This window comes from Petaurus breviceps, unplaced genomic scaffold (assembly GCF_028583685.1).
Source record: "Petaurus breviceps papuanus isolate PSGF00001 unplaced genomic scaffold, PetGlider_PUasm1.0 419, whole genome shotgun sequence".
Taxonomy (NCBI): domain Eukaryota; kingdom Metazoa; phylum Chordata; class Mammalia; order Diprotodontia; family Petauridae; genus Petaurus; species Petaurus breviceps.
The window spans coordinates 11,742,173-11,758,852 of NW_027186324.1; the positions used below are offsets into that span (position 1 = coordinate 11,742,173).

The 16,680-nt window shown below is 41.4% G+C and overlaps 1 protein-coding gene and 2 pseudogenes across 1 annotated transcript in view; all 3 read left to right on the forward strand.

Moving 5' to 3' along the window:
• The window catches only part of CDKL5 (cyclin dependent kinase like 5), a 237,455-nt gene that overhangs the window by 69,865 nt on the left and 150,910 nt on the right, over positions 1–16,680 (forward strand). The window lies entirely within an intron of this gene.
• LOC138171254 (keratin, type I cytoskeletal 18 pseudogene) overlaps positions 1–16,680 on the forward strand; it is a 73,268-nt pseudogene that overhangs the window by 24,480 nt on the left and 32,108 nt on the right.
• On the forward strand, positions 7,404–14,473 carry LOC138171252 (ribonucleoside-diphosphate reductase subunit M2 pseudogene; annotated as a pseudogene).

Below are 16,680 nucleotides of genomic sequence, written 5' to 3' on the forward strand. Positions count from 1 at the left end.
CTGACTCCCTCTGATGACGCAGTGTCTCCTTGGCCGTCCTCTCCGGCACTGTCTGCACTTTCATTCGTTTCCCTGACTCTCTGGTTCGGGTGGAGGAGCAGGAATACTCTTGGATCTCCTTTGACACTTCTCTCTTCTACCACCATCACTCAGGCCTTTCCTTTTCCTCATCAAAATTCTGTTGTTTAGCACTCTGTAGGAAGATGCTCCCTTTTGGTCTCATATTCGGAAACTTCAACACCAGTATCACTCCCTCAAACGCTCTTAATTTCCTCTTCATCAATCTAATCATTTTCTACCCCACTTCAGCTTCAAATGCTTGCCACCGCCCACAGATGTTCCACTTGCATGTTTAGGAGCTCTAAAATTCCTTCGTATGATCTCTGTTGACATTTTACCTCTTCGGCCTTGCAAAGCCAAACTCTGTTCTTTGTCCACATTGAGATCTCCGGTCCTTTGACTGCATCCCCCTCCCCTTCTCTATTACGCCCTGGCTCCTTTCTTCCTTTTGTCATGTTGTTCACTAGCCTATTCTTTTGAGTTCCTTAACCCCGTTACCCTGTCACTTTAGTAAATTGATTTTGTCAGACCTCAGCCTTGGATCACTGTCACCATATACTGCTTTTGTTTCTACATACATTTGTTGTTAATCTGTTTTTTCAGTCCTGTCTGGCTCCTCGTTACCCCATTTGGGGTTCTCCTGGCAAAGATACTGGATTGGCTTGCTATATCTTTCTCCAGCTCATTGTACAGATGGCAAAATTGAGGCAAACAGGGTCACGTAGCAGCTAGTAAGTGTCTAAGGCCAGATTTGAACTCAGATCTTCCTGCCTCTAGGCCACTCACTCTATGTGCTACACCACTTAACTCCCTTCTTACGGATATGCTTCTGAACAAGGGCAGAGACAGTCATGAAACTATTCTGCGTCCACTACAAAATTACATAACCTCAAGTGGGCAGTTACTGCTGCGAGGTAACACTTTTATACATTCCTAATTAACTCACTGTCCCATTGACTACAGTGGTTCTTCCAAACCTTTTTATTCACTTCAAGCCTCCCGTGGCTCAAACCTCTGCCTATGTTCTCATTTGAAAACTGTTTACTGAAAAAATGTAAGCCATTCACTAAAAACTCCCTCCTTTCCCCTCTTCCTCATCTCTTACCACCCAGGTACCTTCTGCCACTATCCCTTCCTGAAGGAGGTATCTATCTTGCAGGAGAAACTCTTCTACTGTCTTCTCCAAAAGATTGCTCCGTCTGTCATCCCCCATGCTTGTGTGTAATGGTAATGGAGATCTGGAGATCTTCTCTGCCCCTTCATAAGCATGAGGTGAACTTGAGGACCTTTCCTGATTGGAAAATAAACTTTGCCCCCTAGTAGGCTGCAGATGCTCACATGGAGCCTGTGGTAAGGGGCTTGTTTTTCAGGAAGGCACAACTTTTGTGACTTTGTAGTCAAGTGGATCAGGAGGGTTGTGATGTTCTCTGACTCTGAAGAAGGAGGTAAGGTTTTGCTTTGGGGTTCACTTTGGGAAGAGTTGCATGATTTGGCCAGATGAGACTCTGGGCAGCCGTTGAGCCCCCCTGGCTTTGAAAACCCAGATGTTGGTGCTTCTCTCTGGTGACTGACTAGGTATGGATGTAATGTTCAGATGGCTAGAAGCCCTGGCTGCTGGATTGTGTCATTTTATGTCTGTATTTTTGTCTGCTTGTAACTTCTGTTTGTGTTCTCTGAAGTTCAGGGTGCTGACTTTTCCCTCTGAACTAGGTAAATGATATATGTTTGTTTGATTAAAGTAAGATTGTTAACCCTTTTTGAGTTGCTTTCCTTTAGAAAAGCAGATCAGAGAACCTGTGCTAGCAGCCATCCTGGGTATGCTAGGGTGCTTGCTGCTACAGATGGCATCACAAACAGGATCTGCAAACTAAAAGGAATGTCTGGGGGCTAGAAGAGCTGTTTGTTTCCCAGTTGTGGTAGCTGTGACTCTTTGGAGCCATGGAATAGGAACAGAGAATGGCCAGCATGCCAGCCTCGATAAGGTGAGAACAGGAACGGTGAGCTGCCTGCTTCAGGACTGGGGCGGAGGCGGAACCTAGGAGTTCAGAATTCAGCCACAGGATAAGATAAAGACTTGTGCTGCAAGGCAGGAGCACTGAATGCCTTTTCTTGCTGCATCCCCCAGTTTGGAACCCCGGGGTTGGGTGGGGGGGAGTGCCATGGACCCCCAGGGACCCCCTGTTGGTTTTGTTGCCCAGCTGCCCCTCAGGACTTTGGAGCAGTGTTAAGGCTCATTAGGGCCTGCACCTGAGAGTGCCAGGAGTAAGCCTGCAAGGGCAGCATGGCGGGAAGGACATACTCCCAAGAGAACTCCATTTGGACATTTTTGTTTTGGATTGAGGGGAGTACAATGCTATGTACTTGGTGTTTGTTTAAGGCTGTGTGACCACTATGGCAATGAGTTACTATGCTGTGTATCTTGCAAATGTGATGGGTTTATTCTATGGGGATTGTGTTGTACTTAACAGATGTTCATGTTAATTCAGATACCAGCTGCCTATGTAATGGACATGAATGGGAATCTGAAGACCTTCCCTGCCCCTTAATAGACCTAGGGGGGGATCTGAAGACCTCCCCTGCTGTGAAGACAAACTCTGCCCCCTAATAGGGTGAATGTAGTCACATGGAGCCTGTGGTGGAGGGAGTTTGCGGAAGGGAAGCAGAGCCCACAGGAAGCTGGCAGTCAGAGCTACGGAGATGGTGGGAGGGAGAGGTTTATGAGTCAATATTGATCTTGTATTGGTTTGTGGGAAGGCTGGAGGATGTTGTGGCTCTCAGTGTTATATATATGGCTTCTGAATATCTTTGTTACTATGATGGAATCAGCTTACTGGTTATGGCATTTGGTTTTCTGGTGTCTAAATAAATGCTTCAGTTCTGTCCTCTACATGGAGAGTTTGGTATATTTTGCAATTGAATGTCATGTGATATTTATAGTCACAGTCTTTATCGTGATTGTGGGAGCTGTAAATTTGCATTGGTGCTATACTGTGTCACCCCCATCCTCAAAAATCCTTCTTTGATCCTTCTGTCTCTGCTTTTATTGTACTATATCATTCCTCTACCCTGTGGCTAAACTGGAGAAGGCTTCCTTTCTTGTCTTAGGTTGCTGCCATGGAACTTCGGATCTCATCATTCAGCAAAAGCTGCTCTCTCCAAAGTTACTAATCATTTCTTACTTTTCTCAGCCTGTACCTGTTCTGACCTTTGTAAACTTGACTCTGTCAGTCGCTGTTCTCTATGATACTTTCTTTTCTCTGGTTTCTCCTTCTACCTAATGATATCTCACCATTTCTCAGTTTCCTTTACTGGGTCTTTATCCAGGTCACACTTGCTAACAGCAGGTGTCCCAGAGGATTCTGTCCTGGCCCTTTTTCTCTCTCTGTACTATTTCATACTCATCAATTCCCATGGATTCAGCTATCATTTCTGGGTTGATGATACTTAAATCTTTTAAAAAATATCTTATTTCTCCCCAATTACATGTTAAAACAATTTTAAGATAGATATATATTTAAAGTTTTGAATGCCAAATTCTATCCCTCCCTCCCACCTCTCCACCCTTCCTGAGATGGTAAGCAATCCACTATAGGTAATACATTTGCAGTCATCTAAAACATTTCCATAGTAGTCATATTGTATAAGAAGAGTCAAATTAAAGAAAGAATGAAAGAAAGTGAAAAATAGCATGCTTCAGTCTGTATTCACGCAGTATCAGTTCTTTCTCTGGAGACAGATAGCATAGTCCATTATGAGTCCTTGGAGATTGTCTTGGATCATTGTATTGCTAAGAATAGCCAAGTCATTCACAGTGATGAGATACTCAAGTCTACTTTGAGGTGGTGGAGGCAGAGCTAATGAAGGAGAGTGTTCTGGGATAGCCGGTCCAAAAGCTTCAAGATAGGAGATATGGTGTCCTATGTGAAGAAGAGAAGGAAGACCAGGATTGCTGTAAGATAGAGGGGTGCTAAGTCATAATGCAGAAGAAGGCTTGGAATAGCAGTAGTGTTGTCAGTTCTAGAAATAATAACTTTATTGTGTAGTCAGACATACTTTAAGAAAATTGCTTTGGCAGTTATCTGCAGGTGGGTTGGAGTGGAGCATAATACATAGTGGTTGAAAGAAATAAAGGTAAATAAATTTGAATTGAACTAGGAGCTAATCTAGTGCTTACATTCTCAAGTGGTGAATAAAACGATTGTCCCTTTAGAATCCCACCCTAAAGGGCAGTGAGGGAACATCGAAGAAGCAGCACACTTGAGTGTTCCAAATACCTCCAAATAAAAACAAAAATGCCCTAGAGAAATAGATGCTTATTAACTGTCATGGAGGATGCCAATGCAGAGTCCAAGTTTAGAAGAAGTATTTCCTAGAGATCACTTTTCCGAGTATTTCTTTTTGAGAATGACACTGCTGATATCATCAAGGTATAATACAGGCGCAGCCTTGTAAATGAGATCCACATTCACTCAGAAGTATTTGTCCTTTCAGTACAGGGAGAGCTAAGTGCATGATGAATGCCATGCAGTTGAATGGCAGTCCGCAGAACCCCGGTATATTGCTCTGTAAGTCTTGGCTGCCATTGTAAACGGATGATCAGTGGTGCTAAATTCCTTAGGAGGAGAAGACTGCTACATTGCCTTTGGAAAAAAACAAAAGCCGATCTGTTTTTAACATTGGTATTTTTCCAGTGATGCCACATGACCAGTAATAGTTGAATACTGTATTCTCTGAAGGACTTAGTGAGCAATGATAAGATGTATAATTGTGAAGTGAGCTGCTGCATCTTATCACTGAAGGAAAACTCAGCAGGTAAGATAGTATTAGAGAAATGTATGATTGGAAAAAAGGTGGACCGTTCATGCACCTGAAGTGAAGGAGTGCTGATAGGCTGCTGTTGTGTGCCCCTGGTACACACTTAGTTTCAAGAGTTTTAGACGAAAACACTTAGCATGTTGGGTGAAGGTGGCACTGAATGCAGTAAGAATGAGGGGCAATCTGCACCATTTCAGAGGGATTTTACACCGAGTTAAAGTATTGAAATTTGTTTTGCAATAGACTTCTCTTAGTAAGGAAAGGATTTTTTTCATTCATGATGTTAGAGTGCCTTCCACATGAAAGATGGCAGCTTATAGGTTGCCTTTTAGGTGGTACTTGTAAAGTTTAAGGATAATATTTTTTAGAAAATCAAAATTAGCCATAGAAGATTTTATCCTCTGTGTGTGAATCCTGATCAGTTTGCAGATATCTTGATAGACTTGGTTCCATTATTTTTTCCCCTCTGGGACACAGGAGTAATTGGAACTTTTTCTTGGTCTGTGAAGCTGGCCAAACTTCTTTATATGATGATGGTACCCTGTCTACATGCGTGGTGGATAATTAATAATAACTGAGAAAAAAACTGAGTTATATGATCTTTTAGCAAAACAAGCATAATAAATGGGTCAGTGGACTCCCCAGTCAGTCCAAAAACCCTAAATACTGAGGGAGATAGATTTTTAGGTATTAAAAACAGTTAATCAAATAAGACCAGTTAATTTAAAAAAAAAAAAACAATTGACCAGGATACAAAGTAGGTAATCTGATTTCTACTTGAAGGAAAGATTAGGGACTTTCCAAGTTGGGAAGGGGGAACAGACAGGTACAGTGTTCTGAAATAAGAAAAAGAGGTGTCCTACTCCCCTAACTGTCTATATTCTTTATTTTTAAACGATTTTATGTTTATTTTTAGTTTACATCATTCATTTCCACAAGATTTTGAATTGCAGATTTTCTCCCCATCTTTCCACTACCCACCACCCCAAACAGCGATCGCACTGAGTACCCCCTCCCCCAGTCAGCTCTCTCCTGTATCCTCCTCCACCCCTCCCCTACTTTCCAGTAGAGCAAGATGGATCTCTATGCCCCAGTGCCTGTATATCTTATTTCCCAGTTGCATGTTAAAATATATATATATATATATATAATTTTTTTAAACATTTGATTTTAAAACTTTGAATTCCACATTCTTTCCCTTCCTCCCTCCTCACCCACCCTTATTGGGAAGATAAGCGATTCAGTATAGGTTGTACACATATAGCTATGCAAAACCTTTCCATAGTGGATATATTGTGAAAGACTGACTGTATTTCCCTCCCTCCTATCCCACCCCCCCAATTGTTCTATTCTCTACTTTGACCCTGTCCCTTTTCAAAAGTGGGTGCTTCTAACTTCCCTCCCCCCAGCCTGCCCTCCCGTCCATTGTCCCCCCTTTTATCCCCTTCCCCACTATTCTCCTGTAGGGTGAGATGCCCTATTTAGTGTGTATGTCATTCCCTCCCTAATCCAAATTCAGTGAGAGTAAGATTGACCCATTCCCTTTTGCCTTCCTGTTCTTCCCCTCCATTGCAACAGTTTTTCCTTGCCTCTTCTGTATGAGATAAATTACCCCATTCTGTCTCTCCCCATCTCCTCTCATTGTATTCCTCTCTCACCTGTCAATTTCACCTTTTATGTATCATCCCTTCCTGTTAAATTGGTCCTGTGCCCTCTGTCTGTGTATGTATTCATACACCCACATACCCTCCTATATAGACATATGTATGACTATATATGTATATACACATTTCTGTTCCCTTCAACTATTCTCATATTGAGAAAAGTTTCATCAGTTACAATGATCATTTTTCCATGTAGGAATATAAATAAATAGTTCAACTTTGATAGGTTCCTTATGATTTCTCTTCCCTGTTTACCTTCTCATGCTTCTCTTGCTTCTTGTATCTGAATGTCAGAATTTATATTCAACTCTGGTTTTTTCAGCAAGAATGCTTGAAAGTCCTCTATTCCACTGAATGACCATATTTTCCCCTGAAACATGATACTCAGTTTTGCTGGGTAGTGATTCTTGGTCTTAATCCCAGCTCCTTTGACCTCCGGAATACGATATTCCAAGCCCTTCGATCCCTCAGTGTAGAAGCTGCCAGATCCTGTGTTATCCTGATTGTGTTTCCACAATATTGAAATTGTTTCTTCCTGGCTGCTTGTAATATTTTCTCCTTGATCTGGAAATTCTGGAACCTGGTTATAATCTTCCTAGGAGTTTTCTTTTTGGGATCTTTTTCACAAGGTGATTGGTGAATTCTTTCAATTTCTATTTTGCCCTCTGGTTCTAAAACATCAGGGCAGTTTTCCTTGAGAATTTCTTGAAGGATGATTTCTAGGTTCTTTTTTTGGTGATGGCTTTCAGGTAGTCCAATAATTTTTAAATTATCTCTCCTGGTTCTGTTTTTTAGGTCAGTAGTTTTCCCAATGAGATATTTCACATTGCCTTCTATTTTTTCTCTTTTTTTGGATCTGTTTAATAGTATCTTGATTTCTCATAAAGTTGCTAGTTTCCATTTACTCCAATCTAATTCTGAAGGAATGATCCTCCTCAGTGAACTTTTGAGATTCTTTTTCCATCTGGCTTTGGATTTGACTCTCTTTAAGACATTCTTCTCCTCTTTGGCTTTTTGAACCTTTTTTGCCATTTGAGTTAGTCTATTTTTTTTTTTAATTTTTGTAAGCAAACGGGGTTAACTAACTTGCTCAAGGTTACAGGGCCAGTTATTTCTGGGTGTGGTGCTGAGTATCTGAGCCTAGATTTGATCCCCAGGTCATCCCGACACTGGAGCCGGTGCTCTTACATGCTGTGCTACCTGGATGCCAAGCTAGTCTGTTTTTTAAGGTGTTATTTTCTTCAGTCAGGTTCTTGACTCTCATTTTTCATGATTTTCTTGCATCATTCTTATTTCTCTTCCCAATTTTTGCTCCACTTCTCTTATGTGGTATTCAAAATTCTTCTTAAGCTCTGTAACCAGTTCATATTTTTCTTGGAAGCTTTTGATGCAGAAATGATTTTGCTGTCTTCCTCCTGTTCCATGCCTTGATCCTTTTTGTCCCCAAAAAAGGAATCCAAAGTCAGATTGCTGTGCTTGCCCTGCTTCCTCCGCTCAATATGTTGCCACTCAATTACTTGACTCTTGAGCTTTTTTCCACAGTAGAACTCTACTTTCAGAGAGGAGAGCTTTGTCCCAAATCGCTGGGGTTTTCTAAGCTGCTGGAGCTGTTAGTTGGGTGCCCTCTCTGAAGCCTCCATTGGCTCTGGCACCCTGGCCATGCACCCCAGGACCTCCACCCTGGACAGCAATCCAGATCCCAGCAGGTTAGAGGAAGAGCAGTTACCCCTCAGAGTGGCTGCTTAGACCCCTACAGTCTGCAGGCCAGGAGCGCTGAAGCAGCCACACCGCTGTGGCCCGCATGCCTCAACTGCTTTTCTCTCCAGGATAGAGACTGTACCTCACTCTCTGACTCCCTGTTCCCAAAGTCCACTGACCTCTCACTTTGTTTTTGGCATTTATGGCTTGATAATTCTGTAAACCACTACAGTTGCTGGTGATCCACTCTCCAGACGTTACTCTAGTCCTGGCTGGCCGGGCCACCTGAGGCTAAAACCTCAGGCTCATAAGCTGCTGGGCTCTGCTCCCAGCGTGCTGCCATCGACCCTTCCTGCCAGGCTGTCTTCAGTGGGAGGTTAGTTACTCTCTGTCATTTTATGGGTTCTGTAGCTCTAAAGTTTGTTTAGCGTCATTTTTTACATGTATTGGAGGAGGTCAGCTGTCTATATTCAGTTAAAGGAAACATGAAAACAATAGCTGGTGGACCAGTAAGGGTCAGTGTTCAGATAAAACTTATGAGTAGCTTGAGATGTATAGTCGTGAGAAAACTCCTGGAGTCTGTCTTTGGATCTGATCAGGTTTCTGGTCAGCATAACCTAGGTCCTTCGTTTTAAGTCTCTAAGCCGCAGGTAGAACTGGTCCAGCTTCCCAGCCATGCAGGGCCAGGTTCAGATAATGCAATAAAATTTTCTCACAGTTCCTATAACTGAATAATTTCTCATAGGACAAAAATTGGACTAGACTCATTATTGAATAAAAAAAGGAACTCAATTTAGAATTGACTCATCATAGAGTCAATGTAGTTCTCTCAATTCCCACAATATTCTTTCTATAAGTGGTAAGCATATGATGAGACATACGTCTAAAAGCAAATCTAAGCATCTTTAAATATGCTGTTTATGCCTTCTTCAGAGAAATGTTAGGCAACACTTGGACTAATCCTAGATGCCAAGGGCACCACTAGAGACTTCTGTCCAAGCTAACATCAGACAATTAATGGTTACTCTTTGGATCCAGTCATTTATACTCTTCTGAATCCACTTAATTGTGATATCATTATTCTAGCTCATGTCTCTATGTCTTGTTCAGGATAGCATGAAAAATTTCACTAAATTTTTGGCCAAAAACCCAGGTATACTACATGTGTACTGTTTTTTTTATCTTCTAGTCTAGCAATTTTGCCATGAAAGGAAAAGATTATAGTCCAGAATGACTTGTTGTTGATGAAGCCATAGTGTTTCTTAGTAATCATTACTTCTTTTTCTAGATGGTTACAATCAATCCTGATAATAATTCATACAAGTATCTTTTCAGTAATATAAGCTAGGCTCACTGGTCTGTAGTTTAAAGAATGTTCTTTTTCTTTTCTCTGCGGTTCTATAAGGGTCACTGGCAGATCCTTCAGGCCCATGTCTGTGTTTTACACCTGAAGAATCCAGAGCATGTGGACCTCAGGTGATTGCTTTTACAGAGAGTGATAGAGCCAGTACATGAGCTCTCTGCTGAATTCCCATCTAGTATCTTTCTTCCCAGTAGTCTTGCACCTGACTGACTAATCTTGTTATTCCTATAGCATCATGCAGAAAAATGGAAAATTTCCTGCGCCAGTAGAATTTTCCCAGAACCCTTTCATATAGCATGAGCTTCCCAAAAGTTCAGTGTGAACCTTTATAAGGTAACATTTGTAATGAGAATTTGTGTAGGGTGTGAACCAAATTGTGTCTCCCCTGAGGTGTAGGCTAGTTTGGCCTTCAGTACTTCAGTGGATCTGTTATTTGTGTCAGTCCTTCCTCCGTTGATGAAGATTGCAGGGGAGAATTCAGAGTGCACTTTTGTGATAGTCCATTCCCAAGAGTGCTGACTACCTTAGCTTGTAGTGGCGTACTAGCAGAGTGGTTCAAGAGTTAACAGAGATTTACATAGCCATAGCAAGAAAGAGGTATTTTTTTTTTTGCTTTTTGGAGGGCAGTTTGGTGTTAAGTGACTTGCCCAAGGTCAAACAGCTAGTTTTTGTGTTAAGTGTCTGAGGTCGGATTTGAACTCAGGTCCTCCTGACTCCAGGGCCAGTGCTCTATGCACTGCTCCATCTAGCTGCCCCCTGGAAAGAGGTATTTAACAAGAATCTGCATTGAGGACATCTTGAGTTGCTTCAGCTGAGCAAAGATTCCTTGTTGAATTTGCCTGTGTTTTCCACCAGCCAAGAATCAGAGTGCTTGGAGCTGCTTGGGGCAGTTTTTTATTATGATGACTAGATAGCAGTATCAGTAACCTGAGTCTTCAAGTCTCCTGAGCTGATCAAGTTTCAAGGATGGTTTCAATATTTAATGAAAAACTGACTTTGAATGCTTCCGCTCAGACCTGTCAGGAACATCTGTCCCAGCTGCTTCAGGCCAACTCGTCTCCTGCCTCCTGCTTCCTGCTCGCGCCTAACCCCTCTGCTCTCCAGCCACTGCCATGCTGTCCTCCCTCGCCCGGCTCTCCACAGTCACTGACCAGCAGCAACTTGGCCTTTCGCCTCAGAGGTGCTCAAGCTTACAGACAAGGAAAATATGCCTCCCTCTGCCAACAGCACCCACATCTTGGCCAGTAAGATGGTGAGAAAGATTTTCCAGGAGCCCTCAGAGCCACTGGGGCAGCCTTCCCCAGCTATGCAGATGAGCCACCCCTAAAGGGAATCCCCGGCGCTTTGTCATCTTCCCCATTCAGTACCATGACATTTGGCACATGTATAAGAGAGCGGAGGCTTCCTTCCGGACAGCTGAGGAGGTGGAGCTCTCCAAGGATATTCAGCACTGGGAAACACTGAGGAGAAATACTTAATATCTCATGTGTTAGCTTTCTTTGCAGCAAGTATAGCATAGTGAATGAAAATTTGGTGGAGCGGTTCAGCCGAGAAGTACAGATAACTGAAGCTCGATGTTTCTGTGGCTTCCAAATTGTTATGGAAAACAGACATTCTGAAATGGATAGTCTCCTTATTGACACTTCTATTAAGGACTCCAAAGAAAAGGAATTTCTCTTCAATGCCATTGAAACGCTACCTTGTGTTAAAAAGAAAGCCGCCTCAGCCTCGCGATGGACATGGTGAACGTGTTGTAGCTTTTGCATCCATATTCTAGCTCCAGAAACGAGGTTTAATGCCTGGATTAACTTTTTCCAATGAACTTATTAGTAGAGATGAAGGTTTACACTGTGATTTTGCCTGCTTAATGTTCAAACACCTGCTACACAAGCCTTCAGAGGAAAAAGTAAAAGAAATTATTATCAATGCTGTTAGAATAGAGCAGGAGTTTTTGACTGAAGCTTTGCCTGTAAAGCTGATGGGCATGAATTGCACTTTAATGAAACAGTACATTGAGTTTGTAGCAGACAGACTTATGTTGGAATTAGGTTTTAGCAAGATTTTTAGAGCAGAAAATCCATTTGATTTTATGGAGAATGTCTCATTGGAAGAGAGAACCAACTTCTTGGAGAAGAGAGTAGGGGAATATCCGAGAATCATGTCGAGTCCAACTGCAAATCCTTTCACCGTGGATGCAGACTTGTAGATGAACTGAAGACATGCTGTTACTTAGCTGGTTTTTTTTGTTTCCACCCGGAAAATCAGTTACTTTACTAGAAAATGGCCATTATTGGCATTTGAGACTGTGCAGCTACCTCAGAAAAATCTTGCTTGATGTTTGCAAGTGGTATTGCTTAGGGTGTGGTGGTACTTGACATGAGCTGCTCGGATTTTTGGGAAAGGTCTGAAGATGAAAGTGTTAATGCTTTAGCAAGAAGACTGATCTCCCATGACTTTCTGTAGCCTGAATGCCTTAACAATTTTGGCTTTAGAATGGGGAGACCCCTTAAAGCTAGTTTAATGCAATGGATTAAACCCTTGGTTTCTAGGCAGATCCATACATAGTTGGAAAAATGGCAGCCTCACTGCTTGCTGCAAAGCAGGTTTTAAAAGTTTACTTTATTCTTTTTTTAATAGTTTGTACATAAAGCTGGCACTTTATATAAAAATAAAAAACCCCTATTTGTACTATTGAAAGGTGAAAAAAATATTTAATGAAAAACTAATCTAACTTTTTAACCTATTTTTTTTATCAAATGCTTTATTAACTTCTAGTTTTCATCTTTCATTTCTGCCAGATTTTGAGTTACAAATTTTCTCCCCGTTTTTCCCCTGCCCACCACCCCAAAACAGTGATCCCACTGGATATCCCCTCCTCCAATCTTCTCTCTCCCATATCTTCTCCCATACCCCCTTCAACTTTCCAGTAGGGTACAGTGGATCTCTATGCCCCAGTGCCTGTATTTCTTATTTCCCATTTACATGTAAAATAATATTGATAATAGTATATATATATGTGTGTGTGTACATGTATATATATAAATATATATACATATATATTTTAAACATTTGATTTTAAAACTTTGAATTCCAGATTCATACCCTTCCTCCCTTGTCACCCACCCTTTAACCTAACTACCGTGTTTCCCCGATAATAAGACCTATCCCGGAAATAAGCCCTCCCCTTACTGTGTAAGATTCCTCTAAAATAAGCCCTCCCCCGAAAATAAGCCCTATTGAGATTGCTACTGTAGTGAAGGTGATCCCCTGTGCTACACGCTACATTATGGTACCCTCTGTGAGCTGCATCCAATCAGAGCTGCAGCAGTGAGCGCGTCATCCTGTTCTTCCCCAGTGATTTGCTTATTGAATAAAGGTACATTTTTTTGCTCACATTTACCTGTTTATTAAAATTGCTGTCAATGTTCATTAAAATAAGCCCTCCCCTGAAAATAAGCCCTCTGGTGTTTTTCTGTCCAAAAAAATTAATAAGACAGTGTCTTATTATCAGGGAAACACAGTATTATGGAAGGAAAGATATTGCGGTCATCATAGTTCCCACTTTGGTTGTAAGGTCCTTAAGATCTTCTAGAGGTCCTTCTAACACTTAATTTACTTAATATACTGTGACTTGTCATTGACTTATAGTATTCAAGAATCCTGATGTAGGCAGCGGTAAAGGAAAAAGAATACTGAAATAGAAGCCTGCTGCCAGCTGGGATCTCCCCTTAAGTAAGAGTGTCTTCATAGAGGGGGGGAAAGACACAATTTTCACCCCACAAAAGGCTTTTGAGGGACTGTTCCCTTTCCATTAGAAATAGTTAGACACTTTGGTTGTTGTAGTTGAGTTGATTTTCAGTTGTTTCTGACTCTTTACAAACCCATTTGGGGTTTTCTTGGCAAAGACACTGGAATGGTTTGCCATTTCCTTCTTCAGCTCATTTTATAGATGAGGAAACTGGGAAAACAGGGCTAAGTGACTTACCCAAGGTCACATAGCTGGTAAGTGTCTGAGGCTGGCTATCTCTCCACCATAGTCCAGCAGAAGACACTGAGGCCAATAGCTTCTCAGTAATTCAGTGTTTTAATGCTGTCTTTGCCCAGGTGTACATATAGAAGTATATGTCAGTGGAAAGCGCTCTGTAACTCTGAAAGGATAACTAGACGTTATCTTCTGTGTTATGCCTTTTAAAGAATCCTGATTATGGCATGTCTTCTATTTGGTTGTTGAACCATTGTCTACTTTTGTTTATTTAGGGGATGGAAGGAAAGAAGCATTGACATTACTGGTGAAATTTGCCCTTTTAAGGAAGACAGTACAGAATGTTGTCATGAAAGTTTCACAGTTCTTTTTTGGGACCAAACATGTTTAGTACTGGTAGTCAGTGCCCCATGTTCTTTGAATTTATAGCTCTGTATTCTTCACACCTTCGTGTGTTATTCACATCTTTACATATCTTCTTTGGTTACTATATACTTATGCATTACAAATGAACCTTGTATTTTAATGCAGGGAAGGCCACACATTTTTGCACAGGAAAGCATCTTCATTGTTTTCATTTAACGTGTGTTCTTTCAAATATCTCTTAGATGCATTTTAATTGTAGTTCAGTACTATGTCTCCTCTGCCAGTTTTCTCCACAAATAAAACGAAGTCACCAGATATTTGTGGATAACATGGCCTAAATCAAAGATGTCGATTTAGGGCTGGAAGGGACTTCAGGGATCTTTAGTTCTTCCCTTTCTTTTTCTCTCAATAGCCTCAACACATTTTACAGATAAGAAGATTGAGGCCCAGAGATAAATGACTCGTCCAGATTACATGGTTATTAACTGGCAGATCCCAGATCTGAACCCAGTGCCTTTGACTTTCCATGTATTGCTTCTTCCACGATACCACATGTTCTTTTGATCAGTAGTATTTGTTTAGCTTGTTACAAGTTGTTTTCCTCTGTTGCTTGCTCATTTCTTTATTTCTTTCATTATTTCTCTTTATTTGTTCATTTTAGAGACATTTTGTGCAGGGTAGGGGGAAGTAGGATTGTTTTTGTGGGTTTTTTTTTTTCGTTTTTGTTTATTTTGCTTTTTTGGAGGGCAGTTGGGGTTAAGTGACTTGCCCAGGGTCACATGGCTAGTTTTTGTGTTAAGTGTCTGAGGCCAGATCTGAACCCAGGTCCTCCTGCCTCCAGGGCCAGTGCTCTATTCACTGGGCCACCTAGCTGCCCCTTTAGGATTGTTTTTGACTTCTTATTTCATCATCTTTCAATTCCCTCTTCCACTACTCTAATCAAGATCATCATTTCCTTATACCTAAGTTATTTTACAAGATTTCTAACAGATTTCCCTATTTTTAGGTCCTTGATTCTCCCAAATGATTTCCTTTATCTACAGGCATCACATTTGTTTTCCTAAAACTGACTTTATATCATCTCAGTCCCTTGCTTATGGACTTTCACTTACCTCCGATTACCTAAACAATGCAATCCATACTATACAGCTGACATTCAAAGCTTTCTACAATTTGGCCCTTACTTACCTTTTTAGGCCTTTTTCCTATTACTCCCTTATGGAAATTTTTGCTGCAGATAAGACTTGTTTATTCTAAAGATGCCTTTCTAGCTTTCTCACCTCTCTGCCTGTGCTCTAATCTAGATTATACTCATTCTTCAAAAATTCAGCTTCAAGGTTGTTTTCAAATTTGCCTTTTTTCCCTTGACCACTACAAACTCATGTGTAGTCCTGCCTTGGGATTACTGTGAAAATGAAGGTGCTGGGGATGGACACTTACTAATCAGAACAAAAATCACTATAGTATTTCATCCTTAACTCTAAAGGATGGTAGATAGCAGAAATTGTATAAGAACCAAGGTAGCATGAGAGAAACCAAAGGAAAAGCCATGTAGAGGAGAGTTGCCTTGGAGCAGCCACAGTAAGTGCTGGGGTGGGAGACTGGTGGAGCAAGAAGCCTCTGACAGCAGTTGCTATGGAGGCAGGAGCTGAGCTGCAGGACCGAGGTCACAGGTGTTGGGCTCGTGGATTTAAAGGCATGTCTGTGCAGATCCTGTGTTTTCTCAATTTATCCAGAAGACGTGATCCAAAGCTGGTGAATCCTTACTCATCCTAACCCCCTTTTCTTTCCTTGGGAGGTATGTTTGTGATTAAGAATAAGATTCTCGTTGTTGTTTTTTTTTTAAACTTTTGTCATTGTTAACTTTTGCATTGCTGATCTGTGTTTTATTACTCAAATGAAAGGCAGCGAAAAACATGTATTTTACAATTGTGGCAGATAGAAATTTTATGTCTAGCGGCTCAAGCTACAGATATAGAATGACTAAATCATAGTTTTATAACTTCCAGGGCAACAAGAGAGAGGACCTTAGACCCAGGTCTTTTGTTTTGTTTTTGGAGGGCAGTTGGGGTTAAGGGACTTGCCCAAAGTCATATGGCTAGTAAGTGTGACGAGTGTCCGACACTTCTAGGGTCCTCCTGACTCCAAGGCTGGTGCTCCATGCACTGAACCACCTAGGTAGAGGAGCCTTCTCTTATGGAGACTGACTGGCTTGGACTGATGTGAAAGGTGGAGCCTCAGCTTTGTTGTTTTCTCAGTCGTTCCGTGTTCTTTTCTAACTCTGGCTTCTTGGTCTGTACACAGAGTCCTCAGGAGACAGTTAAGATGATCTGGTGCTCCCAGCTCTGAAGATTTGCCACATTTTGTTGTGTTCCACAGTTTAGTGTAGTCACTGAAACAGAAGTCGTTTTCTGCAACTCCCTGGCTCTCTTGGAACGTTGGCAATTTGGTTTCTAGTTCTCTGCCTCTTTGGAAACCAGCTTGCTCTTTTGTTAAACCTCAGTTCCCATATTGTTGAAGCCTAGCTTACAGAAACTTAAGCGTAACTTCGCTGGCATGTAAAATGAGCATAGTTGTTCAGTAACTTGAGCACTCCTTGGCATTGCCTTTCTTTAGGATTGGGACATAAACTGGTCTTTTCCAATCCCATGCACGGTGTTGTGTCTTGCAAATTTGCTGGTATATTGAGTGGACCACTTTAACAGTATCATCTTTTAGTGCTTAAATAGCTC